At 35.4% G+C, this 22933-nt stretch overlaps 1 long non-coding RNA gene across 2 annotated transcripts; it reads left to right on the top strand.

Moving 5' to 3' along the window:
* The first annotated feature begins 702 nt into the window (after positions 1 to 702).
* Positions 703 to 20718, top strand: LOC138135794 (uncharacterized). 2 transcript variants are annotated; one of them, XR_011161080.1, is made up of 3 exons: positions 703 to 998; positions 20344 to 20456; positions 20509 to 20718. It is a non-coding gene; the product is annotated as an uncharacterized lncRNA (long non-coding RNA). The 2 variants fall into 2 exon arrangements; XR_011161081.1 differs by lacking the exon at positions 703 to 998 and adding an exon at positions 3070 to 3142.
* The last annotated feature ends 2215 nt before the right edge of the window (positions 20719 to 22933 follow it).

The following is a 22933-nucleotide window of genomic DNA, read 5'->3' as shown; positions in this document are numbered from 1 at the left end:
GCCGATACCCTCACCTACAGGATGCCAGATATTGCCTTTGTTACGGCGGTCGTAGGAGCACCGGGATTTTATTCCGTTAATAATAACATTAAAGCAATACCACGCTCGGGCTTATCTAAAATGAGAAAATCGGCCACGCTGATAACGGAATAATTAAAAAGCGGCGGCCGGAACGGCGATAAGGGTGGCTCAGCGCAAGACAATGGGGCGCGTGGGAGTCGATCAAAAATTTTGACAAAATTTCGAAAATCCCCACCGCCGACGAGACGCGGCTCCCGGAGGTTGGGGATGCAAGTCCGGCAAGTTTTTATTGGGTCTGCCAGGTCCAATTCAATTTTCCAAAGTACACAGATCGTGTAAAATAAAAGCGTCCAATTTACGGAATAGCAAATACTGCAGAGAAATCGTCAAATATTTGGCTTACCCGAGAAACATTGTCCACACCCGCACCAGAAAAGTACTTTTCTCTGATAGCATCGACGGCGTACTACGGAAAAAGCCCCCCGTTCGCCGTTTTATACGTTTTAGAAATTATTAAAGCCTTAATCCTTATCAATGATTTGATAAGTGATTTATAGTGAGTCAGGACTTAAACAAGCGTGGAAATTGTGCATTGTGTAGCCGCGTAGGAACAATCGTTTAATCGCAACCACAATTAAAAATACGCGATAAACCATTTATTGCCGTGCCGTTATGATTGCCTCCATTGTGACCGCAAACCGTTATTTCTTGCGCGACCCGCGAATTAATCTTCACCACTCGATCACCCCACCCCTCCGATTATGCAACAGTTCAATAAAAATATTTTCACGAGGACTCCGTTCCTTTTCTTCCGCAAAACCAAACGCTGCTTCCATCTGTTGGGGTCCGTTTATATTAATGGATCCGTAATGCTTAATCGACCAGCACCGGCACACCCATCCCACCATCATCATCATGGCCACCGATTATTTAAGACCTGGACCCTGACGGCCCTGGATTCCTCCAATCACGAACAGGTAACAGGGCTTAGCGCAAAGGACGACCGACTGCTCCCTCTCACACTGCACACCCAACAACAACAACAACAACAAAGATGATGCACCTGTCAACTTGTCATCTTGCTCAGGGCAAAAATATAAATTTTTAAAATTTTGCATATTTAATTTTTTTAATTTGCGTACGAGGCGCATGTTGTGGTGGGAGGCGGCACGTGTGTAGCGGGCTTAATCGTTTGTGGCGCGCTTTTCGAACCTTTCAAAAATGACATTAACTTTATTTTGAATGAGTCGTTACCTCTATCGGCTGGAAGTGAAACTTCGCCGAGTCGATAAAGTGTGGGAGTGAGAGTCGTGGGTGCGGGCATGCGCCCTGCTCTGGAGGGACCTTTCAAATTTAAACTCATGCGACGTGGTGAATAAGTAAACACGATGGGGTGGTCCATTACGGTGGACACCTGTTACACTAATGCGCCCCAGACGAACTAATTAATATTTTTGCGAACGGATCGTGATCGATTAATTTGTTGTTATTAATGGGAGAGGTGGGACCAGGGTGCGTGTTATTTATTTATCTGGTCGGGGCGACCAAAGTAAATCATTGATGGGGGCGGCGCTCAAAAATTGATGTCCCAATTCGTGCGTTTCTCAATTTTGTCTCTCATCTCACCTCAATCCCGTATTTTGTCAATAAATTCCGGAGAAATTGGCCGCTCTATCTCGAGGCTCTGCTCTCTCGTTCCCGTAATGTCATCATCATGTAGGTCATGCCGGAGGTCTGGAGGTCCTGATATCTAGATTTCTTATAATTCTATCGAACAGCTAACAAGATTAGGTACTTATGCCGCAGTGATTCCGTTTTATCTTCCGCTCGTATAAAAGTTTGTAAATAAGAGGTGGGTATCAGGGAGTCGCGACTCCTGCTAGTCCGGAATTTATCCTGCGAAACAAGTGTTTCGGATCGTCGCGGCGGGGATGTTCCGGTTGATCGGCCATTAGCGGACCGAGTGCCGGAGAATTCCGGCGGTGCGGATTTGAATTTTTATAAGGCGGCTCCGCCATTTCAGACATGTTCAGGTGAATAAATTGCTATATCGTTCCCACTCGACCGAGCGAAAGCTCTCTTAAAAACATGTAAAACGGATAAAGTCGCTCCGGAACGACTCGAGCTTACCCAAATCCGGCGAATGTAAAGGGAAGAAAAATGTTTAAATAAAAGGAAATACGTTTGGAGGGGAAAAGTCGCCGAAAATACGGTCTCGCTCCGGTGTGGGTGTGTGTCTCTAATTCCGGCGACATAATTCCACCATGCCATGTAATATCGTGAAATTTTATCCGACATAATATTTTATTCCGCTGCAGCGAGTTCGAGACTGTTTAATCAAGAATTTTATATTGTACAGTTTTATTCGCACAAAACAAATAAAAATTTCTACATATGAGGCGAATTCCGTCGGTTAATTGGACGGGATCGAGCGATTTGGTGAATATTCAAAACGAAGATGGCGGCGCGCTGCCATATTTTCCCTTATCCGAAGGTCCTGTCACTTATTTAATTTACCGGGACATTACCCTCCACTACAAAAGCTTCTCTCGCCGAATCTGTTTCGCCCTTTCCATTTTTATCAGCCGGAAAGCAATAAGTATAGAAAATCCAGTTTGCGACTAAACGATAAAAAAAAAGTGATTCGCAGATGTGATGGTCGCGATGGGTGATGAGCGTGCCGAAGGACCAATCGATCAGCGACGCCGAAAACCTGCAATTAATTCGTCGATGGGTGTCGAATCGGTACGACGCGCTGTCCTCCAAGAGCGATTCGCCTCGGTCGGACTTTATGGTGTTTTGTAAACGAAATTAGAGGGAAAAAATTGTCCCGTTAGGAGCGGCCAATATTGTGCGAGGTCGTTACCCAACCCTTTGTCCCTTTAAAGGTTCAACTCCCATGTACCGTTAGGTGATGTTACGCGTGTTTTTATTACCAAAACATGACAGTCGCTGTAAAATGGGCAATAAAACATGTCGAGTAGACTAGATCCCGTTATACTTCTAAGTTTAACCGAAGTAATTTTGGGACGTCAGTTTGGTGAACACTTTCAAATGTGTGGTGTTCGGTTCCTGGTCCGCTAATAAATACTTCTCTCCTGCTGGAAATTTCCTGCTAACGGTACGTACCACTCTCGCGCGTCAACACGTAATCGCCAAGATCGCGATTGATGTTCGCGATTTTGTTTGTTTAATGTTGGGAAATCCATTAGAGGGGTCTATTTCGGTGCCGATGGCTACAAGTGGTCAAATTCCGATTGTTGCGGAATTCAATTCGCGGATGGAAATTGCATGTCGCAAACGGTCGCTTGGATTTATTTGTGAAAAGCTATGAATTTAAATTAAATTGGCTTGGATGATGGCGGCGACGGAGTTATGTCACATTGCTGAACTGTTGCCGGTCACCGCAAAATAAAGCTTTAACGAAGAACAAAATCTGATTAGAGTTCGGCAATTGGTCCAGAAACGAAAAATTCTACAAATTTCGATGAGAAGTTATTTTTGGAAATTTTTAAGTTTCCATCAGATTGGAACTGGTTTAATTAAGATTTTGATCAAACGCTTTAATCATTTCTTAAAACTGTAAAGGTTTTCGCAAAAACTTGTTCATTTTTTATGCCAACTAAAATTCCAAAAATACACGAAAAACTAAAATTTTTGTTTTAACTGATAACGCTAACAATTATCGCTATTGTTTATGAGAAAAAAGATTTAGGTACCATTTTACTTACCTAGGTAAATTACGAGTATTTTATGGGAGAATAATTCAAAATACATACTTATACGATATTTATTTTAATCATTACGTTTCTATAATAATAAAAAAGTAAGTTGTCTCTAATTCTACTGAGATAGGTATAAAAATTTTAATTAGGTAATTTTGAAAAAAGTTTACATACCTACCTACCTAATTGTTTCCAAATTGCAACTTGCAAAGCAAAAATAGTAACTCTCCCAAAGCAATGTTGTTAAAAAATATTAAACAATTAGGTAAAATTATGAAAAAACTATACATATTTTAAAAGATTTAAAAAATGCATTTTGTGTCTGTATTAGTCACACTCGCAACATTTGTCGTGATATTTCATTGTGCAAAACAAAGTTTAAAAGATCTCTGGTTGCAGTAACTACAAGAACTAAGAGTAATAAATAGTGATGTCTTTAATAATAATCAAATGTAATCAACTGACAAGGATTCTGAAAGATCAGTTTAATAAAATATTTAAATTCTTCATCTTTCCGTGAGTCTTTGATACAGTTTGTTCTTCCTTACCAACGAACTTTTTATTGTTTTTGGCACTAACAATGATTATTTATGTTGTGTACACGAAATAGCTGAAAAATTCTCAAAGAAACAATTATTTTTGATTTATTTGTAGGTAGCTTTTCCAGTATGAAAGAAAATCTATCTGAAACTAGAACAATGGAAAAAGTATACCTATCTACAAATTGTTTGAAATTATCGAAACATTTTGTTCATAATTTTTTTAAATAATTTGGAACAAAGTTTAGTTTTTGTACAATACACCTTGGAAAACACAAATCTGAAAGCTCTGAAAGCTCATCGAAAATTTTTCAAAGAATTATTTGATACATTATTTTGTAAAATACGCAGGAATACCTACTAAAATGTTGGTAATTACACTGGAGAAATTATTTTTCTTATTATCCAATTAGGTAGAGAATTTTTTTAAAGAAAAAATGTGCTTGTTCAAACTAAATTTATTATTTACTTTAAATAACTAAAGAATAAAATGGTAAAAAAAAGTTTAAGTAAAACTGTCTTGAGACTTCATTGTATGTATTTTATTTTTTTTTGCATATCGTAATGAAAGTGGCACTTTTTTATAGGCAAAATCGTAGTGAAAGTAGCACTTTTTTACACGAAAAATCGTAGTGAAAGCAGTACTTTTTTGCATCATTTTATTCCATCTTCTTGGAGATGATTGTCAAAGCATACCTGTTTTTTTTTGTAATTTTTCATAAATCCTTTTAAACCAAATTTCTCAACTTACATCGATATGCAAAAAAATAGTGTGTACAACACGTTATGAACGTCTCTTTCTTTCAATTATTTGCTTGATTAACTCGGGTTACGGCCTCGTTAATCAATCTGCAAATTCGTGAAAAAAAGTATGACTTTCATAACTAGTTGTACAATAGTAGTTTATTTGACGAGTTTGTGTGTAAATTGGGCCTTTTTTGGCACGCGTGGGCCATTTTAAAACGCGAGTGCCAAAAAAGGCCCAATTTACACACGAACGAGTTGAATACAACGTTTTTTTGTTCGACGAGTCCCTTAAAGGCTCCAAATCGTTTAAAACCTTTAGAATTAGCTTGACGTTTCGTTTTGACAAGTTGTGACATTTATCAAAATCCGTTGACATAGGAGAAAATTCTCAATTTCTGACAGTGTCGAACAAAAAATAACTATGTATTAGCATTAGCAAACAAAAATAAACTGGAAAAAACTACCTACTGGATTACAAAAAAATGTTTTTATTCCAAAACCAAAAACTATAATATCGCACAGTACTAAACAATGAAATACTCTTAAGAATTTAATTTAATTGATTAACAAAAATTCTAATCGAGTACGTATTTTAATAAAAATTTTCAATTCCGTATCTTTTTGGGAAAATAAACCTAAAATGCTTTGGCTTATCGATGAAAAAAACTCTTGAAAGAACATTGTTAAAATCGTTTTTATTATTCTGGACACTAACAATTTTTATTTTGTTTATAATAAAGAAAATTTAGAAATTTAGAATCTTTTCATAAATTCTGAAATTATAGTTTGTAATACATATAGGGAGAAAAATAAAAACTAGCGCTATTCCTTATAATTTTTTTGATTATAAGTGCATATGTATATAAATCATTATTTTAAACAACTTTGGGAAACATTTCTTTTACGATATAAGTAGGTATGTAGTTTGGAAAGCACTTGAAAATTAAGACTTATTGGAATTCCAAAATATTTAAGATTAATTAATCTGAAATAGGATATTACGATCCAAGTGTCATACGGCTTGTAATATTATTGCACGAGTTATTTGAAGAATAAATGCAACAACATGTTTTATAATACGAGTTTAAAACATACTACTTTTCCTATTTTGTAATTTAATTTTTTTAAATCGGTCAAAAAATTAATTTTGTAGGTAAGTGTTCCATTATGAAGGAAAAATCTATCTGAAACTAGGTAGGATAATAGAAAAAAAAATACACAAATCCTTTGAAGTTGTCGAAAAATGTTGTTTAAAATTTTCCTAAATAATTCTGGAAAAAGTCTAGTTATCGCACAATGCATCTTGGAAAGCACAAATTTAAAAGGTTTAAAAGCTGATCGACAATTCCTCAAAGAATTATTTGATACATTTTGTAAAAAACGCAGTAATACAAAAAGCTTGGCAATTACACTGAAGAAATTATTTGTCTTATTATCCAATTAGAGAATTTTTTTAAAGAAAAATATTGCTTTTATATTAAAAAAGATCTTTCAACTAGACACTGATTAAAACTATACTCGTAAGTGAACTAAGGAACGAAATGGTTGAAAAAATTTTTTAAAGACATAATACTGTCTTCAGACTAGGTACTATACCTACTGTATTTTATTTTAACAAAGAAAAATAAACTGAAAAAAATTTACTGGGTTACAAAAAAAGAAAAAAAAAATACCACCACCAACAATTATAATATCGCACAGTAGTAAACAATGAAATGCTGTTAAGAATTTGATTTAATCGATTAACGAAAATTCAAATCGAGTACCTATTTTAATAAAATTTTTCAATTTCGTATCTTTTTTGGAAAATAAACCTATAAAATGCTCTATTTTAACGATGAAAAGCTCTTGAAAGAAAATAGTTAACACCCTTTTTATTATTCTGTACACTAACAATTTTTATTTTGTTTATAATAAAGAAAATTTATAAATTTTTAATCTTTTCATAAATTTTGAAATTAAGTAGAGTTTGTAATACATACATGTATAGGCTTGCCCGATATCGATTGACGCGCCGCCAAGCGGTGAAGCGCGGCATTTTTCAGTTTGTAAACAAACAGTTTCGTATTTGACGACGTGTAAAATCGGCTTTTTGAAAGTAAGAAATTCAAATTATTTAGAAAAAAAAAAACAGAGTGATCAATCGGGGAGGTGTTTGCTGTGTTCCGGGTTTCAAAAATACCGAAAAAAAGAATCGGTAACTGAAATTTTAATAGTGTATTTGGCATGCTTACTTGCCAACAACAAAGAACCTCTTATTCGTGAGAATTAAAAAACAACAATTAATTGTTACTTTTTATACAATAAATAAACAATAGACGCATAACGCAGTTAATTTCAATTGGATTAATAATTTACATGATTAATGTAGTACGTTAAATTTACTGGACAAAGTACGTAAAGTAAAACCATTGAATGTTAGGAATTATTGTCATCAAAACATTTTTATTTTGTTACATCTTAATATGCACTTGATCTTTAGGAGAATAGATAAAAAATCGCGATTTTGTGCATGAAATTGCTCTTTGGCGATGAGAATGTTCCAGATACTATTAAAATCGCGCTTGTTCCTCTTTAAATATGTTTTTATATTGCTAAATCTTAAAAATCACACTAAAAACATTCCGAATCGAAATTCTGTCATTGAACTTGCTCATTTGTAGGTATATAAAATATAGCAACAATTTCCGAATCGAAAATTTTACCTTTAGACAATTTTTTTTCCGTAAACAGCTCGTATCAATCGACTGAGAGCCGCAAGTTATTATTATTTGCATGATTTATTGTACACTTGAATGCGAAAATTTCAAAAATTCCTGTGTTTTAATGAGCGATATTACATATCAAGACAGGCGGAATTTTGAAAACACGAACTGAAAGCTGCGCACTGCCTCCGCGAGGCGGCGCGACAGTCGTCAGAAAACGATATCGGGCAAGCGTATAGGAAGAAAAATAAAAACTAGCGCGATTTCTTATTTATTTATTAATTTTTTTAAATAGAAAATATCAAGGTACAATCGCGGCCATCCAAAAGTGAACGATAGCTTGCGAAAATTTCCGTATTTTTCGTTAGATTAAATTAGACTGTATTCATTGGCGTTCGTGCAGCAGGAGTTACTATTTTAATAACACAAAGTTCTAATAAATAATTCTTAATAAAAATTACTCTCTCGGCACAGAATCCAACAACCAATTTTCTTCTAGCTTTGCAATAGCCCTAGCTGTCTGAATCGGAGTGAGATGTCGTGGCATTTTTAAAAAATATTTTTTTTAACGCTAGTAAGTGTCAAACTGTGACAATTGTGACATTTTAGGATGCCTATGATTTAAAGTAAAAATCACACTATTAAAAAAAAACGTTCACTTTTGGATGGCCGCGATTGTACCTACCTACAATTTTTTTGACTATCATCATTTTAAACTTTAGCGAAAATATAAATTGGAAAACACTTGAAATTTAAGAATTATTTGTATTTGAAAAATATTTGAAATTAATCGAAATAGGATATTACGATCCAAGTGTGATACGACTTGTTATATTGTTGCACGAGTTGTTTAAGGAACGAATGTAACAACATCTCTTGTAAAACGAGTTTAACATACCTACTATTTTTCCTATTTTACATTTATTATGTAGTTTAATTTTTTTTAAACTGCCAAAAAAGTATTTGAAAATCGAATTGAAATTGAAAATACATACCTATATCAGTTTAATCGATTCAAGGCAATAATTAATAAAAAAATGTTCTTTGCGTTAGTGGTGTCCTTTATTTTAACTTGAATTATGTAATTCCAATTAAATACAATCAGTAAATGTGATTGTATTAGGTTTTGCTACAAGACAAATTGCTCTCGCAATTGAAAGTTATGTTTGAACGTTTGTGTTATTATCTGCCATTTCAAAGCAATTATCAAATTGGGTATCGAAAAGAAAGGTGTTTCGACACCGGTTTCAGTTTCATAACGAGTCCATTGTGAACGCAAAGTAGAAACAATATATTTTTCTTATTAGTTAGAACGCGTTGTTAACAGCTTGAAAAATGTTGAACCCCTCGAAGGGAAATTTGAAATTTCTCCCTTTCCGAAAACTGACCACCTTTTGGGCGGAATTCAGCACGAGCGTCTTAACGACGCATTTTAAAAACATTGTGGTGTTCATCGTTCAAGGGTCGTTCGAGGGGTGAGCACCCCGCATTGTCTATCTGTCTCGTAAATGTTTAAAATAATCGTGATGTCTGTCCCGAGAAATCGTCGATGTGAACATCTCGGGGTTGTTTATAAAAACATGCTAACGATAACACGTGGTCGGGGAACCGTTTACCGAAGCGGGGGTTGGCCCCGAACGACTTTAAACCCGTCGAAAACATTACCAGAGTCCCGACTCGCTTCCAGGACGAAATGGGAAGCCGCCTGATAACGAAAAATAAACCTTAAGAATTCGGGAAGCGAACGGTCCTCCCGTGCATTTTCCCGCTCCATCCAGTATTGACTCCGGGATGGCGCATGCGAAGCTTTCCCAAATATTTACCCGATCCCCTGTCCCGTCACAGTCTAGGCCCCCCCATCGGACCCGCACCCACACTCGCCCCCGCCAGACTGTGAGCATCGTCAGCACTTTGAACTTTGAAATTGGCGTCAAAATTAACTTTCGTTAGTGTATTCTTTAAGCACTCAAGACAAGATATTTCGAGTGGAAGGAAAAATGGGCATTAACCCGGAAAATTTTAAATAATTGGAGTATTAAGGAGGAAAATGTAAGATAATGTCGGGAATGTCGGGCGTTACTCCTCGCAATGGTTTGTGTTTTTATGGGACGGAAAGTCACAAGATCTGGGCCCCATTCCTGCATACAATGATGGATCGGTCGCAGCCGCCCCCGCCACCAACCAAAAAAAAATTCCCACGTGTGTGCCGATCAAACCGCGACGTGTGATGGACGAGCCGTGAAAACTCCAAAAAAACTTGTTCGTGTACTTTGGGAGTTGGGAAAATCGGAGCGCGGATCGAATCCATTACCTGAGGGATTTCACACATGATGTTTTTTAATTAAGCGACTTGTTTTCGTCGGGAAACTTTAAATATATGCCATCTGGATCTTCGCCGGATCGCAAAATTTATTCCCATCGATCAAACAACCACGCTCGACTAGTTCGACCAATAAACTCCACGACAAAATGGATTCATTTAATTTACTTTCTTGGGGGATTCCTCCAGGAATCCATATATCGATCGTAAAACTTCACATGAATTTTATTAATCCGACTCGACCTACATTCACATCATGAATTATTGATAAGACGCCGGCATTTTGACATTTGTTTCATTTTGATAGGAGCTAATTGAGCGTGGCGGTCGCTCGATGAACCGCAAACAATTAAACTTTACTAATAATCCTTCAACGACAATTTATTCATATCTAGACTGCCCAACGCCATTTGATAAATTCACTGCAAAATGTTAAATCTTGCGCGTACAACTCGGATGAGCCATTACAAAATCAACACGCTCTAAATATTTTTATCATGCTCACAACACAACAATAACACAACTATTATGCAACAAAAAATAATTAATTACATCATGTTATTTAATTGTAGATGATTATGAATTTAGTAAATAATTTTTTGTTTCCTGTTTTTCAACGTAAAACAACAAAGAGGAGTCAGATAAGATATTTTTTAATTTATTGCAGTTTATGTTGGTGTTAAAATAAAAGGAAATTAAGATGTGGGTGGACAAAAGAAGAAACGTATCAATAAACACTATTTTGGTGTATTTATAGGGGAATTAAATAAAAAATAGCATAATTTACAAATTAAATTTTAAATTAGATTTATAAAAATTCTTACTTTGTCAAGAGACAATCATATTTAAAGTAAATGTAAATTATATTCTTGCCATTTTACGACCAGTGAAATAAAATGTCAACATTATTTGGTCACACCCTGTACATTTTTTAAAATAATTAAATTAATAATTAACTTAAAATTTAATTGAAACTGTTATTTTTTATTGTGATAAGAGCTGAAATTAAATATCAAAAGCGTTCAAATTATTAACTTAGTAGTTTTTAATTCTTAAATCTAATTAAATGATTTAATTAATTTAAATCTAATTAAATCAAAGAAATTCCTTTTCGAGAGGATTTCCTTTGCTATTGAACGTGGAAACGCTGCAAGCATTCGAGGCACTTTTCCAGATTCCGCATTATTATCGGAAATTTTTGCATTGTAAATCAAAAATGTTATGTTATTATGTTATTAATAAGTGATTGATGAAACACTAAATTAATTCACTTATTCGCCTTTGAAATTTCCCGATGCTTCCATCAACACTTAAAAAAATAATTCCTATCTAAATTAAATATAAATTAAGTCATCCATGAAATAAAAGTAAACTAATAAACAATAATTAAATTAATAATCGGGTGACGACGAAATTAATTGTAAAAATTTTTACATTTACATTTGTGTTTTTTTTTTGTTTTTACATTTCTCCAGTAATGCAGCAACCGTTTTTCAGATAATTACTATTTAGATTAAATGTAAATTGGGTCATCTGATGTTACTTTTACGACCAATAAAGCAGAAAAAAAAATATTAAAGACGTCTAAATTATTGACTGAGCGAAAGTTTTTAAATGTAATGAAATAAATCATCGACCAAACATTGAAGAAAAAAGTAACTTTTGTTAAAGATAATGAAATAATTATGTAATACTTAAGTGAAGTCAGAAATTATTATAATTTGTATGTTTAGTTATCTAAATTAAGTGTAAATTAAGTCATGCGACTACTTTTATGACCAATAAAGACAAGAAAAAACGTCAAAACAACGAAATTTCGCAAATAATTAAAACGACATAAATTTGTCATCTGCCAATCGCTAGAAAATAAGCTCAAATTATCGCTCTATTGTTTGTAATTATTTCCATCATTACATAATTGAGTACAAGATTAATTTTATTTTTTTTTGTCTTTAACTATCGTCGCTGTTTTAATGTAATCACAATTTTTTGCATAATTATCTAAATTAAACGTAAATTATGTTATCTGCCACTTCTTTTATGACCAATAAAATGGAAAAGAGAAAAGTAATAAATACGTCCAAATTGTTGGCTTAGAGCTCTTAATTTTTCAGGACAATTAACTTAGTGACAATTAAAAATTAAATTGAATTAAAGAATTGTCAGTACTTTCGCATTTCGTCAATCCTGCAATCGAGATTTGTAACATAATAATTACCTAAACTAAACAAACTCCTTGTTAAAGATAATTAAATTAATAAAAAATAAATTGCATTTTTTTCTGTGTTTGGCTTGTGCTGGGATCACCGTTTTTTAAATGAACATTATTCAAACTTAATTACGTTATTTGCAATTACTTTTATGAGTAGTAAAACAAAACCTTTGCATCTCATTACTGCATAATTAATTTTTTTCGGGATGTCTTTAGAGAACATTTGAAAACGAATTCAAATTAATTAGTATTTATCGTTTGTTTTCCACACTGTACAAATTATGTATACTTAAGCCTACAAAAAAAAGTCTCCCATCAATTTAATTAAGAGATTGATGTGGCCAATCGAACGTGAAAAACAATTTAATGTAACAAGAAAAAGCAGATAGGCAAATTAATTATCTAATTAAATTAATTACTTTGAGTCACCAGTTCTAAAAATGGAAAGAATTGAATCGTGTCACGCTTTTATTTGCAGTGTGCAATTTTCTTGTTTTGGGCAGCTGGTGTTTTTTCTTCGAAATGTTTATTATTCGCGAATGCATCCACCAGCTGTCTCTGCGCAAAAATAATGCACCGACGAGATGTCCCACTGTCTTGTTCAAAGCGAAAAATGTCCGAGTCCAGATTTAATGGAATTTTAAACGTCCGATAAAGACATCGTCACGGCGAATTCCTGCATAAATTCTGTCCGAAAATGCAGCTGTTCGATGCAAATTGACAATTAGTTGCAGAGGAGCGCAAAAAAAATCAGTTGGGATGAATAATGTATGTGCGATTCGTAATCATGTCGCGGTCCTGGTCTAGGAAACTTCCCCCGGAAGATTCCCTCCATGCATTATTCCCGGAGCAATGATTCGCGGTCTCGTGAAGGCTCAATAATACATTATCCCCATAAAAAAACCTCCTACATCATGTACCAAAGTAAATATTCCAGGCGTGCGATGCGAAACATAAAACAGTGTATTTGTTTTGTTACTCCACGTGTGCGGATGTACCACAGATTTCGTGCAATATCCAACCCCGAAAATATTCTCGGAACAAGAACCGTCATTAAGTGCAGAAAAGTCGCGCGAACCGGCCCAAGACACATCAGATATAAAACTCGGATGCAACGTTCGTCTGGGATGAAATGAGGCATTCCCAGGCAAACTGCCCCAGCACTGCAAATTTCATCTCCAGACGTGAACAACAAAATTCCGCAAAATTTCCGAACGGCGACAAAGTCGCCGGAATAAATTCGTTAAACGGTGACAGCCGTGCCGCAGGACTGGGTGGTCGAGGAATTAACCTCCGAGGCCGCCGAAAGTGACGTCGCAGCTCGGACGCGAAACGCGGCCGTGCCCGCACTGATTAAAACACTTTTAACCAATTTACGTCCGATTCGATTTTACTGCGCGTCTATACCGCTAACGAAGTTTGATTGGATTGTTTGCTCCCAGGTCGGGTCGACTTCTGCCCTTTTCCATAAAAATCACAATCGATATCATAATTCAGTGAAACGCGATCAAATTTAAATAAGGACTTTATGGCATAGTTCACTTCTGGATTTGCATTTTAATTAAATTCGGATCGGGGGCTTCGACATCTTTCTCGCGGCATCCGATGAATTACGACTTTTTAACTTGTTTACAGAGGAATGTTGCGGTTGATTGGGGTGATGCACCATGGTAACAACTGCATCTGTGTCGTGGTGCACGCACTGGAAGCATAAATTACAATGAAGAACGCATTCTCGACAATTTCGTGATAAGCTGACCGATTATTATTTTATTATGGCATTATTAACGCGCCTATCAGATTGAGATCGTAAAAGATGTCTGAACGAAAATATTTTTTTTGGAATTTTTCGATTCCTGCTCAGGATTTAAACCGGAGCACAATCTACAAGTAATACAAGTTTCGGGTGGCCGCTCGAGGACCATTAACCCACTTCCCTTAATCCTTGTTTAATAACTCTTGTTTCACGTGTGCTCTCCCAAATTAATCCACCGGAGAGAATTTAATCGCGAGATTAAAATGTCTGTTTATTTTTTTTCCCACCTCTGCATCCGTGTATTTTTACACGCTTTCGTCGAAATATTCTGGTTAATTGATTAATTTTGTGGAGCAGCAGGATCTCGAAGGACGCTGCTCCTCGGGGAGCAACTAGACACGTTCATTTCCATTCTGTTGGCGCCGTTCGATTTATTGGATGAGCGATCGAAAGAAATTAAGTCGAAAACTTACGTCATCTGTTTTGAATAGATGCCGTAAGAGATTGGTAATTATTTGAAAATTGTCCCACAAATGGTGGGCATTAAGGATGCAGAAATGTAAATTAATCGGTAAATTATCCACCAATAGGCGAACCCAGCGGCTACACGTGGAGCTCTCAATTACAAGAATTCTCCAAGTGCCGCCGTTATCGTCCAGATGATATGGTAAAAATCCTGTTTGTAACGGCAAGGATTGGCCGCCACGATAAATTTTTGCCGGGTCGACGTGCGGGGCGGGTCGAAGAATGGCACTCCTTTATGCTTGCGGAGTTGCACCATCTTGTTGCAAGGTTGCGAGCGGTAATCCAAATTTTTTGCGAAAAATATTTTTCAAGATTGAGTAGATGTCGCCCATTCTACAAAACAAAATTATCTGCTTGGATGGTTTCCCACATTTATGCTACAAAAAAGTGTGAATTTTTTTTGGAAAAAAATTTGGTGTTAACTGTCAAATTTGCCACATTTGGCAAATGATCGTTTAATTTTCTTTTGTCCTCAGTCATAATGTGCGTTTATGACTCAAACTGAGCAAAAATAGCACTGACATTGAGATTGTAAATGAACTGAAACGACAATTATGGTCCCACTTTATGGCCAATAAATAATACAATTTTTCACTTCACTAGACAGTTGCAGATTTGAAATCTACAAACCCACACAATGTAACAACGAACACCGAAGACCACAAAAAATATTTTACAAGAATTTTCAAAATTTAGGTTCTTGAACGACTTTTGAAATATGTATAATCTGTTTCAAAATTAAAAATCCACCAACAGCGCATTCTACCTCGAAAATACAACCGACAACGTCGCCAACTTTTGTTTTTAGTGTGTCTGCAAGTGTCAGAAAAAAGTGGGGTTATGAAATCAAACTGTTGGACAGTCGTTTTGGTCGTAGTCCATCGTGTTTTTTATTCTTATTTTATTATTTTACTCAAAAAGTATGATATGGTAGCTAAAACCTTTTTGTACTTAATAATTATTTTGTGTTTCGTAAATAAATTCAACAGTTCAATGTCAAATTTTGGCCGGAAGTTTAGCCAACCCAAAAAAAAAAACTTTTTCTAGGGATTTCTTTTTTTCTGCCAACATAATTCAATAGGTGGTGGATTTTTGATTTTGAAACAAATTATACCTAATTATTCTTTTCGAAAATAATAATTTACTAATCAAAGATAATTTCTATAGAGTGACTCAAAATGTATATGATTGTGTGATGAATGATTGTGTTTCTCTTGACCAGATGCCATGAAAAAAAGAAAAAAATAATTTTTACGAAAGTAGGTAGGTACGACATGAGCAAAAATGCCTTTTTACTTTATTTATAAGTTTCTTTGATTCAGCTTATAAAATATATTTTACAAATTTCCAAAAAAGATAATTATCTCGTTAAGTAAGAAATGAGCAAAAGTATATTTCTGAAAATTATTTATAAATGTACTTTACTTGGTTCAGTCCTAGAAGAAATTTTGATAAAAAATTAATTAATTATAATTAGCAACATTTTAAGAAGATTGTCTCAAAATGTAAAAGGTAACATAACAAACACGATTTAAAACATTTTAAAATTAAATTAGATAAATTAATTATTAAATTAAATTGTTTGTGCCTAAAGTATGAGCAAAATTGTTCCTCTATAATAATTATTTACATAAACGCCCACCAGGTATATCTGTACATCTTATAAAAAATAAAATGCGTCGGTTTAGATATTGTTGTAACAGTAATCGTAATAAAATAATAGTACATAATATTTTTTCTAACGTTCGTCAAAAAAGTGTAAGTTTTTTCATTCGTTTGCGCTCATAAAATACGTAATTTTTGAATCGGTCAAGAAGCGTTAAAAAAAGTGCCATAGCGGTTTATTTTTGCACGCATTTTGCGTTAAAAAAAGTGCCGTAGCGTGTCATTTTTTATCGCAATTATAAAATTTTTCATTCATAATTAGTAGTTTTTTAACGAGTTCGTATACAGGGTGTTTCTGAAATAAGTACATTAATTTTAACTGGTAATAGAACTCATCAAAAGGAACAACTTTTCTCTCTGCCATTTTGGCGAAAAACGTTGCGTAGTGGCTTAAAAAAATTGAAAAGATTTTCCTAAAAATGGTAGATAGAAAAGTTGTTCCTTTTGACGAGTATTACCAGTTAAAATTAATGCACTTATTTCTGTTACACGTTGTATAAATTGGGATTTTTTTGGCATGAGTGGGTCAATTTAAAACATGAGTAAAACGACCATTTTAAAGGTCCACGGGTTCACACAGGAGAAAATTTTCAAATTTTGAGTGTCGAAAAAATTGTTATCTAAACTTACGGACGTTTGAAAAAAATTTGTATGCAACTCGTTAGTAAAGTATCTTTTTTTAACTCGGCGAATTTGCGCATTCGCTTCGCTCGAGCGGCAAATTTTCCTTCTCGTAAAAAAAGTATTACTTTACTCACTTGTTGCATAAATAACTATTTGCTCACGAAATAATAATAAAAAATAAGTAGTGTGACTTAAAGAGAGCTAAAATGATTGCACGTAGTATTTTTGTACTTATTGAATATGTTCTTTTACAATGGTGTGCTGCGTCACGAGCAAGAATGCTTCTCTTTAGTGTTTCAACTTATAAAAAATCATGAAAGAAATTTAGAAAAAAAAAACAAATCAAAATCAATGACTGGAAGCTTTGAACATAAATTTTTTTAACACATTTCCTCTGACAGGCGACACTTGTCTTATTATGAGTAAAAATGTGTCTTTATGACGTTCTAGTTTTAATGATTTGTGTCAGCTTTTAGTTTCATATTTAAAATGCACTACAATGCACTAAATCAAATTCCCTATGTTGAAGTCGCAAATAAGACGAAACATTTTGGAAAAAAAATCAAAAATAATCTTTTCTTTGTAAAAATAATTCCAGACATTGTTGTCTACGGTTGCAAAATTCTTCCATTTTTGTGCTACATATTTCATATGTGTCTATACTACGAGCTAATTTATTGGTGAAAATGCCTCTCTATGCTGTCTATTCAAAAATCGACTGGCTCGTCTATTGTTGTTAAATTTTTGCCGGTTTCGAGTCTAATTAGCGGAAGCTATTCGAGATAAAATGGATAATTCCTTTGTCCTTCGTTAATAACCCCCGTTAATTGGCGCCTTTCGCGCCACCTAGCGTGCCTAACGACCTCCACTTTTGCAGTTTGTGCACGAGGAAAACGTGAGACTGTTAAAATGCTGGAAAGTCGGTTGAATTACTTGATCCGACGGACGCGCCACACCCTGAGTGATGGCGGCCGAACGACTACGCCATTTCCATTAGGGCCCTGCCCTGGCTGCACAACTGACCGGCAATGCACGTGCCAGCCGGGGTCGCAACGACCGGCAGAGGCGACAGCACCCGAATCACCTTATTACCCCGACAATCGCGAATCTTAATTAACTATCTCATTGTCCTGTCGACGATTGTTTACCGCCCCTTTTTGCATACGCCACTCTGTTACGCGATTACCTCGGCTCTTCGGCCACGGAGACGTCTTTATGGCTATATTTAGATTCATGGCCGTCGACTGCGCTGGCCCCGATGGGTCCATTAACCCATTTCGTATCGATTGGTCATGCTCCGCGCCCGAAAATTTTGACTTTTTTCCCTAAATAAATCTAACTTTTATGGCCCCAGACCGACGAAATCGACCCAAATGCCTGACCCGTGTCCAATCTATCCCAACGTATTAACAACCGAGACGCGACACTCCGCACTGACGCTTGCCAACGAAATTTTGACGATTTTTTTGAAAATCAGTTTTAAATTTTCTCACCCAACACGACCCCAATTCGACGAAAGCTTAATCAAACACATCCGAAAGTGGAAAAGCAAACTGAAAACGACAACGTCAACTGGTTTTGGCAACAAATTGCGAAATTTTGACGATTTTTTGAAAATCCATTTCAAATTTTCTCACCCAAAATGACTCCAATTCGACGAAAGCTTCATCAAACGCACTCAAAAGCGCAAAATCAAGCTGAAAACTACAACTTCAACTGGTTCTGGCAACAATTTGCGAAATTTTGACTTTTTTCGGAAATTAATCTTGACTCTCACATTCGAAATTGCAGTTCTGCACGATAATCAGTTCAAATCTACAGGAAACGCTCATTTTATAAAATCACAAATTCCACTGACAGAAAATTTTCCAAAAATCGTCAAAATTTTCGTTCCTTGACCCCAACCCTTGACCTTTGCGCTCCGAAATCGTCACCATTGACCACTCCTCGCGCAAGTACCAAAATTCCAAGAAAACATAAACACTCACGACACGTGAGTGCCACGCCACCCCCACCGCCCCCGACGCACCCCAAATCGCGATGTAGAACCACGCAATTAACATTTAATAAACCTCGATACTCTCTATCTCCCGTTCGATCTGTATTCGTGCCACTCACAAAATTATTCCCCTAAAGCTTTCTACTTTGCCGACAATACGCTTTTTTCGTATCTCACAATCGCAGTAGTTTCTAATTGTTCCTCGCCCATGCAACAATTAACACCACGCTAATTATGACGAATTGTTACCGCCGACGGAGCCGCCACACTCGAATGGCGGCGAGGGGGTGGTCGATCGAACGCCGCCGAATAACTGACACTTCAAGTGACACTTACAAGTCTCCTCGTGTCATATTAATTTGTAATTTGCGGACGTACAGAGTGTTCCAAAATAAAGAAAAATCGGAAATTTGAAAATTGGAATGTTTTAAATTCTCATCATGGGCTGGTTTATGGGTTTCCATTAAAACACGAAAATTATGAGTCACGTTTTTGCTTTGTTAGACAAAACGAGGATACGGTGTAAAATTGATTGCTGTCTAGAGAAGATAAAAAATGTCCAACTGTTCAGAATACAATAGAAATTCAGGGAAAGGAAAGGAAGATGATTTCGGACAAATTAATTGTAGAAAATATTCATGTTCTCGTGAGGTGTTTCAACCCTCGTAGACTTCACGCAAGTGGCAGGAAAAGCTTCCCCAATCCAATTAAGAGTGTGTCAGATCATTATGATTTTTATTAGTAATAAATTAATTTAATTTTTTTGGAGTTGTGTTATCAGATTTTAATTAGCGCACCTGTGGTAATGAAGTAATTTATTCGACAATTTAGCTCAAAGCCGAGAGATCTGATCAGATAACGTGATCGCTTATTATGTAATTTTACCAAATAAATTTCCATCTAATTAGATTGGTCAGTTACGGTAGCGTAACAGATCTTGCTTCCAGACCCGATTTGAGCCCGTTGGAAATCTGTTGGTCGGGGTCTTAATTAATCGAATTACTCAATTAAGGAGTCGTGATCGACGATTTTCCGTGACACAGTTCCCGATTGGGAAAAAGAAATCGTTGGCATCCACCAACGCTCGAATAAATTAGGCGATAATGCCCACCACAAGTATGAAGTCGATCTGCCGCCTCCGCGGCGTGTGGGCGGCGAATGCACATGCACCGCCAGTAAATAGGTTGGCGCCATTTTGGCCGCGTGCATTTTTTCGCGATATTTCGAGAAAAATCCAGGCCACTATCGGGGGGGAACTTTATTCGCCATAAATTCAATTAAACAGACGTTGGTATCTTGCGTTTGTTCGAGAATTTGCATGGAAATGCAGCGAGTTAATTAAGCAAGAATGTTTCTAAATTATAATTCGCTGCAGTCGCTCGATAAGAATGCAAATGGTCGAAGTGGCGTCGTTTGCATTCTGCGCTCTCCGGGGTGGTGGGAGGAAAAAATTCGATTTCCACCCCGTCGGATCGATCCGAGTTAATTTATGGTTCGTGTTGTAGGTGGAGGTGGAGGATCGGCCGGGGGTGGTGCAGGAGCAAATATAATCAGTCGTCCGATGGAATAACGAGGGCAGATATCAATCAATTTGTCACATAAACAAACACCGGAACAAGTAAGAAAAGCAGTAAATATATGACGAATGACCTACCTTTTCCCCTCCTCAGGAGACGCCCGACCAGGAGACGGCGGAGACGCCAATACCAGACACAAGGACGCCGCCACCGACGTCAATCGGGACCCGCCGCACTGCGCGAAACATCACCCTCTCACCACACTGCACTCGCACCCTTCACACCTGAAACAGATAATTGGTCTAATTAGCCCGGAAACTTTACGACTTGTGTACGTATTTGCCGAATAAAACGTTATTTTCTTGGTGTCGCTTTATTCCGCACATCCAGGATAACCCGGAATTCGAGGATATTCCGCCCGGTTTAAGTGTTAAACTTTGCAGGGGAATATACGGCGGACAGGATAAATTTATCTATAAATTCAGCGCAAGTGTTACGTAACTTTCATATAGGAAAACGTAATTTGTTTTTTCTTCCTTTTTGTTAATATCGTTTTATGCCCTTAATCATATTTCCAGACACGTCCTTTTTTATGAACTATAGGAAAAGGACAAAATATACGGACCAGGACGAATTACCGACGGGCGTGGGCGCGGGCTTACCCAAGTCCGAATTACGTGACGGGAATTAATCCGAAACGTTTAATTATTAATTAACCTTTCGTAATTATCACTTTGTTGTCCTTGTTGTTCGATGGCCCTATCGATGAATGTCCACGTTAAATTATCATTCTTGGTGCAACGCTAACACAACATCGAATATAAATTACGCTAATGCTACGCTTACATTATTCATTCGGGTTTACGTCCACTTAAATAATCACAACTAAATCACACACGTGCACGAATTTTTAACAGATTCTTCAAAAAAAAAAAAATACATATATGAGAATATTCCTCTCGTAATTGTACACGCACGAAGACAACTTCTACCAAAAGTTATTTCAAAGGATTTTTCCCCTTTTGTTATTTAATTTCCGTCAAAAAGAGATTGAAAAATATTTCGAGCTTAAAAATTTAGGTATAGGATCAGTCTGTATATTCTAGAAAAAAAAACAAGACAAGACAAAAACAACTTAAATTATTAATCTAGAACTTTTGTCTCTTATTTGGGTTTACAAAAAAGTTTCCAAACATTGTTTTCTTTTTTAGATTTGATTTTCTAACCTATAAACTTGAATTTCTTCATCGCTAAACGACAAAAGACAATTACAAACGATTTATTGTAATGCTGTACCTATAATTGAATTAAGGGAACATACTCCAATAATGTCACTGATTTGTGCCAAAATATTTTGAAAAACTTCACAAAAAATTTTCAAAAGTTCCAATTTGTTTCAGTAAAGATAAATAAATAAAATAAATAAAGAAAAATATAGTTCGGCACACCATTGTTTCATTTGTTGATTTTAATAAACACACCCGTAATTTCAAAAGTTCCAGAAAATACTTAAAAAGATCCCCCAGAATATTCAAATTTGTTTCAATGCTGTTAATATTTTTTGACACTTAAAAAAAACTAAATAAAGCCCACCGTCAGCTGGAAACACTCTTATTTCAGATGAAATCAATTTTGTGATGCCTAAACCAAAGATTTTCTCCAGAATCTTGTTTTGCACACTTGGACCAAATATTACAAAGCAACCGAAAAATGTACAAAAAAATGTCTAATATATTTTTTCTTTACTAAAATAGTTTAAACAGCTTCTTTTGAAGATTTTCATCATAAAAAACCAATTGAAAAATGTTTAATCTAGTATATCTGTGTTTCGAAAAGTTCCAAAAAAAAAACAAAAAGTTCCCTTAAAAAATTCAAATTTGTTTTAATGCTTTTAATTTTTTTATACTTCCAAAAAAAATTAAATAAAACCCACTGTTATATCGAGACACTCTTACTTTAGGTGAAATCAAGTTTGTGATGCCTAAACCAAACATTTTCTCCGGATTTTTTTTTAAACTTGGCAAGCCGTAGCTGAATGACGTTTACAAAATTAATTGTGTCATTTTCAGTTAAATTTGTTGGATTAAATTTTATAAGGCAACTGAAAAATGTACAAAAAAAATCTCTAATATATTTTATCTTTACTAGAGTAGTTTAAACGCCTTCTGTTGAATGTTTTCATTATAAAAAAAAAACAATTGAAAAATGTTTAGTCTAGTGTGTCTGGTGCTAAAATGCTTCAAAAAGTTCCAGAAAAATTTTAATTCTTAGATTTCTAGTAAATTTACTACTGTTTAGGTCAAAATAAAAATAAAACTTGAAACGTTTTGTGGTTTTCTCTGTCAGCTATCACAGATTAAATAATTTCACAAACAACAATAATAACGACTAAATCCTGACGGCGTACACATTTTGATACAAAAAAGTTCCTGAAACCGGCTGCAAATGATTTTTTAATGGTTTAATTTTCAGTCTTGTGAAATTTAAAAAAAATCGACCGGAAAATTGTCTCATCTCGGTGAGACGTCCTGCACTTAATTAGCTTTAATTCCCTAGAACATCTCGGTGTAAACAAGCC

The sequence above is a fragment of the Tenebrio molitor genome, chromosome 7 (genome assembly GCF_963966145.1).
Source record: "Tenebrio molitor chromosome 7, icTenMoli1.1, whole genome shotgun sequence".
Classification (NCBI taxonomy): domain Eukaryota; kingdom Metazoa; phylum Arthropoda; class Insecta; order Coleoptera; family Tenebrionidae; genus Tenebrio; species Tenebrio molitor.
Note: the sequence above shows the minus strand (reverse complement) of the source record. Positions and strands in the feature narration are given on the sequence as shown.